This window comes from Salvelinus sp. IW2-2015, unplaced genomic scaffold (genome assembly GCF_002910315.2).
Source record: "Salvelinus sp. IW2-2015 unplaced genomic scaffold, ASM291031v2 Un_scaffold1541, whole genome shotgun sequence".
NCBI lineage: Eukaryota > Metazoa > Chordata > Actinopteri > Salmoniformes > Salmonidae > Salvelinus > Salvelinus sp. IW2-2015.
The window spans coordinates 180742-190314 of NW_019942975.1; the positions used below are offsets into that span (position 1 = coordinate 180742).

Sequence of the window (9573 nt, forward strand, 5' to 3'; positions counted from 1 at the left end):
TCGTGATATCAAATTGGTAGTTAGTCTTGTCCCATCGCTGCAACTCCCGTACGGACTCGGGAGGCGAAGGTCTTATGAGTCAACCAAATCAGTGTTGCCAACTCCTCAGTAAGGAAAGTAGCTATTGGCTGTCCTATTTTTTAAAATGTTTAAATTGATTTATTTACGACAAAGTCGCTAAGTTGGCAACACTGAACCAAATGTGTGCCCGGATCATTTAAAACAATAATAATTATATCCAGTCATGTGCCCTTTTAAAATATGTGCCGTAGGTCAGGTCTGACATTATTGTGTCTTGTCTCAACCTGTCCTGCTGATCCGTTTTGATTAGCACAGCTTTATTTTTCTTGGAAGAAAATATTGCTTTCAATTTCAACATTCTTTGGTAGGTTTATTCTATTCAACAGTAACCTTTCCTTTTCAACACCCTTCTATACATGAGTAACTATCCATTTCAACAGTAATTTCAGTCCAAAAGCAATTTTGGAACGTTGCCAATGCCATCTCTACAACGGAATGTGACATGACGTTTGGCACCAGACCCGCCTTCTCTACAACGGAATGTGACGACGTTTGGCACCACTTCAGTGTGTTGAGGAAAAGCTTTAAGAGCTCTGGTGTTGGTGGTGGTAAAGAGAGAGTCGACAGTCTGGCGGTAGTGGAGGAGTGAGCCGCTACTATTCTATCATCTCGTTCGTTTAATTTCATTTCTTACGATGCTCAATCCTCATGAGGGCCAAGGTAAGTGTTTTAAAATGCATCTGTCTAAAATGTACTATTTATAACAAACCCAAAAAATGCTTTGGGTGAGTAGGGTGCGTGTGGATTGTTTATTACTAAAGCACACACTGCAGACCAAAATTCCCGAGTTAGAGGAAGTGTCATATTTCAAAGGCTTGAAAGAGCGAAATCGGTGAAGACTCTACACCTCTTTGAATTCATGTATTTATTTAGAAGTGCCCAACCAACCAGTCTATGCTTTTAGAAATACGTCAAGTGTTGTACTCCATAGTGCTGAGAGACTAGTGCTATTTGAGGCTGTTTCCGCTTTTTTTAATCGATTATAAAAAAAATATATATATGTAAAATGGTTTTCGTGATTTTTTTTTTTTCTCCAGTAAAAGTAGACTTGTATTATGTGAGTTGAGTGCTTTAACACAGAATTAAACAATTAATACAAGTTATATGATGGTAGTAGCTGTCCATTACTGCTTATCATTTATTATTTTAATTTAATTAACTTTTACTGATTATAAACTGGATGGTTCGAGTCCTGAATTCTGAAAGCCGTGATATATTTAAGCAATAAGCACGAGGGTGTGTGGTATTTGTCAGTGATGTAAAAAGTACTAAATTCTCATACTTAAGTAAAAGTAAAGCTCATACTTAAGTAAAAGTAAAGATACCTTACTAGAAAATGACTCAAGTGAAAAGTACAAGTGAATTACTACAATGTCAAAATTATAAATCATTTAAAATTCCTCATATTTAAACAAACCAGATGGCACATGTTTCTTGTCTTGTTTGATTGATGGATTGCCAGAGGCACACCAACACTCAGACATCATTTAGAAATGAAGCATTTGTGTTCGATGAGTCCGCCAGATCATAAGCAGTAGGGATGACCAGGGATGTTCTCTTGATAAATGGACCATTTTCCTGTCAAAATCTTTGGTTGTCATGGAAAATGTATGGAATAAAAAGTACATTATTTTCTTTAGAAATTTAGTCAAGTAAAAGTTGTCAAAAAATATAAATACTCCCCAAAACTACTTAAGTTAAAATACTTTTAAGTATTACTTAAGTACTTTACACCACTGGTATATGGCCAATATACCACAGCTAAGGTATGTTCTTAGGCACAACACCTTATTGCTATTATCAACTGGTTACCAACGTAATTAGAGCAGTAAAATAAACGTTTTGTTATACCCGTGGTATATGGTCTGATATGGTCTGATATGCCACGACTGTCAGCCAATCATTACATTTACATTTACATTTAAGTCATTTAGCAGACGCTCTTATCCAGAGCAACTTACAAACAATCAGCATTCAGGACTCAAAAAACCCAGTTTAGAACAGACCTTATACCACGGCTATTACAAAACATGTCTTTTTACTGCTCTAATTACATTGGTAACCAGTTTCTAATAGCAATAAGGCACCTCGGGGGTTTGTGATACAGTATATGGCCAATATACCACGGCTAAGGGCTGTGTCCAGGTACTCTGCGTTTCATCGTGAGTAAGAACAGCCCTTAGCTGTTGAACATATACCACACCTCCTCAGGCCTTATTGCTTAATTAACCATCATATAATCTGTGTGACCTGTCGTGGTAATTTCCTGTATTACTCAATAAAGAGAGAGCGACAACCACACACAAGTCAGAGTTATATTATAAAGTACATTTGTAATATGCATATATATATATATATATATATATAAGCTTCACCAAAGCCCTTTTTTGACTCTCAGATCAATTCAGTGTCTATAAATGAATTCTCTGAGTGCTTACAAAACAATTCTTAGTTTCATTTATAGCMAAGATACASCCCTTTCAACTTACAAAGAATCCTTTACAGACATTGTATGAGAGAACTAACTGGTTCCCCATTAATAACGCCATCCCGTCACATGATTTAAGAATAGTTACAGATACATTGACTTATGAAGACAAGCCTGACCTCTCCCCTCTCTGGCCCCAAGTTASTAAGCCCTATCACAGAAGGGGAAAATGCACTGCCAACTCTATATTCCAAAGGGCACCATATGATGAAAATAACATCTTATCTATCTATGTTACTTAGCTAAATCTGATTCTGCCACGACAGACCACAGATTATCGATTAAATTGACCAGATTTTCAAGTGGCCGCTCTAACAATTTAAAATAAATGTATTGAAAAATGGAAGGCAGTTAGCCTGGGTACCAATCCTGGGTTTGACATTGAGGTAAATTTGCCATTTACTTTGTTTTTCTTGTCATGCCAGACACTCAAGATTGTACAATTCTGCCAATTGCGAAAAAATTTGAGTTGAGAAGTAAACAGTGGTGTAAAGTACTTAAGTAAAACAACTTTAAAGTACTACTTAAGTAGATTTTTGGGGTATCTGTACTTTACTTTACTATTAATATTTTTTAACAACTTTTACTTCACTACATTCCTAAAGAAAAGAATGTACTTTTTACTCCATACATTTTCCCTGACACCCAAAAGTACGCGATATATTTTGAATGTTTAGCAGGACTGGAAAATGGTCCAATTCACACACTTATCAAGAGAACATCCCTGGTCATCCCTACTGCCTCTGATCTGGCGGACTCACTAAACACAAATGTATCTTTTGTAAATAATGTTGGAGTGTGCCCCTGGCTATCCATAGATTTTAAAAACAAGAAAATGTTGCCTTCTGCTTTGCTTAATACAAGGAATTTGAAATTATTATTTTGATACTTAAGTATATTTAGAACCAAATACTTTTAGATTTTTACTCAAGTAGTATTTTACTGGGTGACTTTTACTTGAGTCATTTTCTATTAAGGTATCTTCACTTTTACTCAAGTATGACAATTGGGTACTTTTTCCATCACTGAAAATAAATCATACCTCACTGAAAAACTGGGATCACACACTTTTCAATTATTGCCATCACAACTGTTGTATTTTCCCAAGATTGCATTTAGGAATGTTGYRCAGTGACTGGGCTTATTACAGCATATTTCTTTCTGCACAATAATAATAAGTTTCACGCTCTTGCCCACCTGACTGTTGTAATTCAGCTGGTAATTAAACGACATAGCTCATGAACAGCTTCTGTAATTCATCTGGGTTTTAAACRATGATATAGGCCTAGACTACAGAATATAATCATTGCAATATTCATTTTTTATTTAACCAACATGTGATTCGTGTAAATAATGTTCATGGCTTAACAAGAAACCAGCATAGTGTAGGCTTTCTTTGCTAATAACTACATCGCTATGTAGTCTGATATGGAGAAAAAATACAGTCCATATGAAAGCTTGATTAACTGGGCTGGTGAGCTCGGCAGTTGTCGGGCCAGCAGAAGGCCCTGAATGTCGAGAGCTGTAGTCAGTATCTTTGGCTAATCCACCCCCTGTACTCATGTGCCAAAGAAAAAAACTCCACTTACTGGAGTAGACAGACATTTGGGCCCGGTTATCCCTCTCGCTTCACCTCTTCCGATCTGGTGTGACTCACAAAAATGTCAGTTAATGACTGTAGCTCGCGCCCAACCAGTGCAATTTTGCAAATGACATATTTCTATGGCACGGCGTCATCATTCACCCAAGTTTGGTCAAGATCGGGCCTGTGCTGTCTGAGTTATTGCATGTGACTAACACTATAGACCAAAGTTCTGAAGTTAGAGAAAGGGAAGAGATTTCATCATTGGGGACTATGGTATTCGTCTCCTCCATAGACCGTATAAACAGGTCTCCACACGCACCTCGGCCCCTTCCACACAACAGTATCATGTCACTGGCAGTTGAGAAAATATATATCAAATTCCATGACCGTGACAGCTGCACACGTAAGCTGCGGCCCTACGGATCATGATCCAGCATGCTGTTTTTATTACGGTCACTCAGAGCATCTATGCACCATGCAGGGCCTTCAGAAAGTATTCACACGCCTTGACTTTTTCCACATTTTGTTGTGTTACAGCCTGAATTTAAAGTTGATTCGAGATCTTTTCTGTCACTGGCCTACACACAATACCCCATAATGCAATGTGGAATTATGTTTTCGAACATTTTTTTTACACAAATTAATAAAAAATTCAAAGCTTGCAATGTCTTGAAGTGGATATCCGGGCTTGTTTAAATCTTTCGGGTGGTCGCTTGGCGTGTGGGTGCCCGGCTTTTCTGGTGCGCGCGGCGTGCTCGTGGCTCCGGCGGCGGGCGCGGCTTCCTCGCGGGTGGCTTGGTGTGGCTTTTTTGCGAAATTTATCTGTTTTTCGGTCGTCGTATACGCGCTTAGCCCAGGAGCTTGTCGAAAGTGATCCTTGGATGGTGATGTGCCCGTAGAAAAAGGTGACCGGGGTTCCCGACTAGTCCCCCTGTTGCAGTGTAATGTGGCGCTTGCCAGGTTGTGCTGATTATGTGATATTTCTGATCTTATGCTGAACCCAGGGTTAGGCTATAGTGTGAAGAAACGAAGTTTCCTCATTTGCAAACTGGGGGCGTATGCCCTAGCCACAAAGATAAAGCAGCACTGTGACACAGACAACAACACAAAGAACTACACTGGATGTAACGAATAATACAAGCCAATAAACACAATAAACAAGTCAATGACACAGTAGGAAAAAGACAGTCTATTATACAGTGTGGTGCAAAGAGGCATTTTTTAAATTTTTTTATTTTCACCTTTATTTAACCAGGTAGGCTAAGTTGAACAAGTTCTCATTTGCAACTGCGACCTGGCCAAGATAAAGCATAGCTGTCAGGGTTGTGTGCGGAGAATTATCGGATCAAGCGCAGGACACAGGGTTGAGCGACCCACAGTGTTTTTACTCAAAATATAGCAAAAGTTCCACAAGATAATAACACATAAAGTAAACACACACATAAACACACAAGACATCACGGACAATCAAACATTAAAGAAAGCCAGAAATTTAAATAGGAGACATGATGGGGGATTGAAACCAGGTGTTGTATAATACAGACAAAACAAAACGAAACTGAAAAATGGATCGATGGTGCTAGAAAGCCGGTGACTGACCACCGAAACACACCCCGACAAGGAGAAGGGCCGACTTTGGCGGAAGTCGTGACAATAGCAGTGTGACACGAACAACAACCACAGTTGCACAACCATGGAGTAAACAAAAACCAGAGTCAACTACGGTAGGAAAAAAGAGGAAGAGAATCTATATAACATGGTGTGCAAAAAGGGCATGAGAGGTAGGCCAATCAAATCGAAATATTACAATTTAGCAGATAACACGAAGTGATAAATCATCAGATATCATGTGCAACGTAGTAGATAACTGGTGTGGCAACAAGAGCAGAAAAGTAAATAAATAAAAGCATTGGGGGGTGAGGTATGGTATTGGGGTGGGCTATATACCGATGGAACTATGTACAGCTGCAGCGATCGGTTTAGCTGCTCCGGATAGCAGATGGTTTATAAAGTTGTGAGGGAGATAAAACGTCTCCAACCGTTTTCATAGAGATTATTTTGCAATTAGGGAGTTCAATATAATAGGCCAAAGGCGCGGAATAATGTAGTAGCCATTTAGCCAATTAACCCTAGCGTGATAAAATGACAGAATGATGGAGAAAAAAAAAAAAATTTGTCAAAGTAGAGATACTGGTGTGCAAAGAGCAGAAAGGTTAAAATAAAATAAAAACAGTATGGGGATGAGGTAGGTAGATTGGGTGGGCTATTTACAGATGGACTATGTACAGCTGCAGCGATCGGTTAGCTGCTCAGATAGTTGATGTTTAAAGTTGGTGAGGGAAATAAAAGTTTACAACTTCAGCTATTTTTAAATATTTTTTTAAATATATTTTTTAATTATTATTATTTATTTATTTTGCTATTCGTCCAGTCATTGGCGCAGAAGAACTGAAGGAAAGGCGGCCAAAACGGTGTTGGCTTTGGGGATGATCAGTGAGATATACCTGCTGGAACGTGTGTTACGGGTGGTGTTATCGTGACCAATGAACTGAGATAAGGCGGAGCTTAAACTAGCATAGACTTATAAGATGACCTGGAGCCAGTGGTCTGGCGACGAATATGTAGCGAGGGCCAGCCGACTAGAGCATACAGGTCGCAGTGGTGGGTGGTATATGGGGCTTTGGTGACAAAACGGATGGCACTGATAGACTGCATCCAGTTTGCTGGAGTAGAAGTGTTTGTGAAGCTTTGTAGATGACATCGCCGAAGTCAAGGATTGGTAGGATAGTCAGTTTTACGAGGGTATGTTTGGCAGCGTGAGTGAAGGAGGCTTTGTTGCGAAATAGGAAGCCGATTTGATTTTGGATTGGAGATGTTTAATGTGAGTCTGGAAGGAGAGTTTACAGTCTAGCCAGACAMCTAGGTATTTATAGTTGTCCACATATTCTAGGTCGGAACCGTCCAGGGTGGTGATGCTAGTCGGGCGGGCGGGTGCGGGCAGTGAACGGTTGAAAAGCATGCATTTGATTTTACTAGCGTTTAAGAGCAGTTGGAGGCCACGGAAGGAGTGTTGTATGGCATTGAAGCTCGTTTGGATAAGTTCAGGAGTAAAAATGTGCTTAACAAGTCATCCAATGAGTCTCTCTGTGTGCAATAAAAGTGTTAAGCATGATTTTTGAATGACCTCATCTCTGTACCCCACACATAGAATTATCTGTAAGGTTCCTCAGTCGAGCAGTGAATTTCAAACACAAATATCAGGGAGGTTTTCRAATGCCTCGCAAAGAAGGGCACCTGTTGGTGAAAAAAAGGAGACATTGAATATCTCTTTGAGCATGGTGAAGTTATTAATTACACTTTGGATGGTGTATCAATACACCTAATCACTACAACGATACAGGCGTCCTTCCTAACTCAGTTGCCGGAGAGGAAGGAAACTGCTCGGGGATTTCATCATTCTTTTTATTTAACCAGGAAAAGCCCATTGAGAGCAATAGTCTCTTTTTCAAGGGAGACCTGGTCAAGAAGGCAGCAACAATCAATACATTACAGAATTAAACATACAACATGATCCAGCCTAAAATAAGCATTTACACTCCTCTGAGTCTCCCATCAAAAATGGTAGTAACTCCACAATACTAACCTAATTGACAGAGGGAAAATAAGGAAGACTGTACAGAATAMAAATATTCCAAAACATGCATCCTGTTTGCAACAAGGCACTAAAGTAATAATGCATAAAAAAATTGGCAAAGCAATTGACTTTTTGTCCTAAATACAAAGTGTAATATTTGGGGCAAATCTAATACAACACATTACTGAGTATCACTCTCCATATTTTCAAGCATAGTGGTGGCTGTATCATGTTATGGGTATGCGTGTAATCGTTAGACTGGGGAGTTTTTCAGAATAAAAAAGAAACGGAATGGAGCTAAGCACAGGCAAAATCCTAGAGGAAAACCTGGTTCAGTCTGTTTTCCACCAGACACTGGGAAATGAAACCACCTTTCAACAGGACAATAACCTAAAACACAAGGCCAAMTCTACACTGAAGTTGCTTAGGGGTATGAATACTTATGTAAATGATATATTTCTGTATTTCATTTGGTGATCAAATTAGGATCCTACATTTGTAGCATCGTATCAATGTTAGGGTCAGTTTATGGGACATGGAGCAGTAGCCTAGACTACCATATGGAACTATTGCTGTGTCAACAATGCTCYATCAATTTTCCAATGTGGTTCAGTGGAGAAGATAAACTTCATCTAAAGACCATAACTAYAGGCCATATAACCCCCATAGTAACATTCTGAAGCAATACACAGTTAATGGTCTCCCTTGATTAAATCTGGTAGGGGACTGTTGCTCTGTCTCTGTCCATTAGTACTGTAGCCTTACTTTTGATATGACTTTTATTTTTTGCGTAATGTATTGAGGCACTGTTATTGTTTGTACCCTGGCAACTTTTATTGTGAAGGCAGTAGTTTTCTCAGAGGCACCTACCTGTGAGTGAGTAGAGTAAAGGTGCAGAGTGGATGTTTTTGACTCCTTAGCTGAATCTGTTGGACCGGAGAATTTCAACTACAAGTAATAGTGTTCCTTTGTAACCAATGATGTATACAAACCCTGGATTTCTGATGTAATGTTTTGGCCAGGCTTTGWAGCCACYGGTCGGCCATATTGGTACTCCCCAGTAGGAGCAGTCCTGCACAGGAATGAATGGAATTCCACAGTATTTCCATTAAATGTTTCAAGGGCAAAATTACATGTATTTAAGTATATTGTTCCTGTGTTTTGGTAAACATTCCTTCATTCACAACAGTCCATGCATGTATCAGGAGTGAGTCACCAGTACTTGATTGAAAGAAGCTTTAGTTTTAGTTAAGGAGCACAAATGTAAAAACACACATACCTGTAACAAAGCACATCAACTGTCACAGTCCCACCAATCCAATGCATTATCAGAAAGTTGTCTGTACTTCATAACTGTAAATATAGTGGAAAGTAGGACTGTCCCTACAAAAAAAAAATATGGGTTGACCGAAAGTCGTCTGTTCTTTCGACAAGTGATTGGTCAAATTTCTTAAGTATATTTCTCCATATAGACACGCTCTATGTGTTTTAAATAAAATGAAACTATACGCATTCAGCTTACGGTTGATGAAATAAGACAATGCCTCAGAGGGCACCAGAGATCTAGATAACCAGAAAGAAAAAAAACTTAACCTGGTCAATTATATTCTCTTCCCACTCCTGCTGGCTTTCGCAGATTCTGCCGTTACACTCCTGAGTTGTCGGAAATAGGCTACACGAGGAGTTGGCAACCTTTCTCATGTGGAATGCCTCATGCGGAATGCTACCCGATCTACTTGCCAGTTATGGTTTTCATATGCAAATTTCCGTGGAACACGGGAGGTG

General features: G+C 39.2%; 1 pseudogene; it reads left to right on the plus strand.

Moving 5' to 3' along the window:
* Window positions 1-607: 607 nt before the first annotated feature.
* Window positions 608-9573, plus strand: part of LOC112071188 (protein SSUH2 homolog) — a 22820-nt pseudogene continuing 13854 nt past the window's right edge.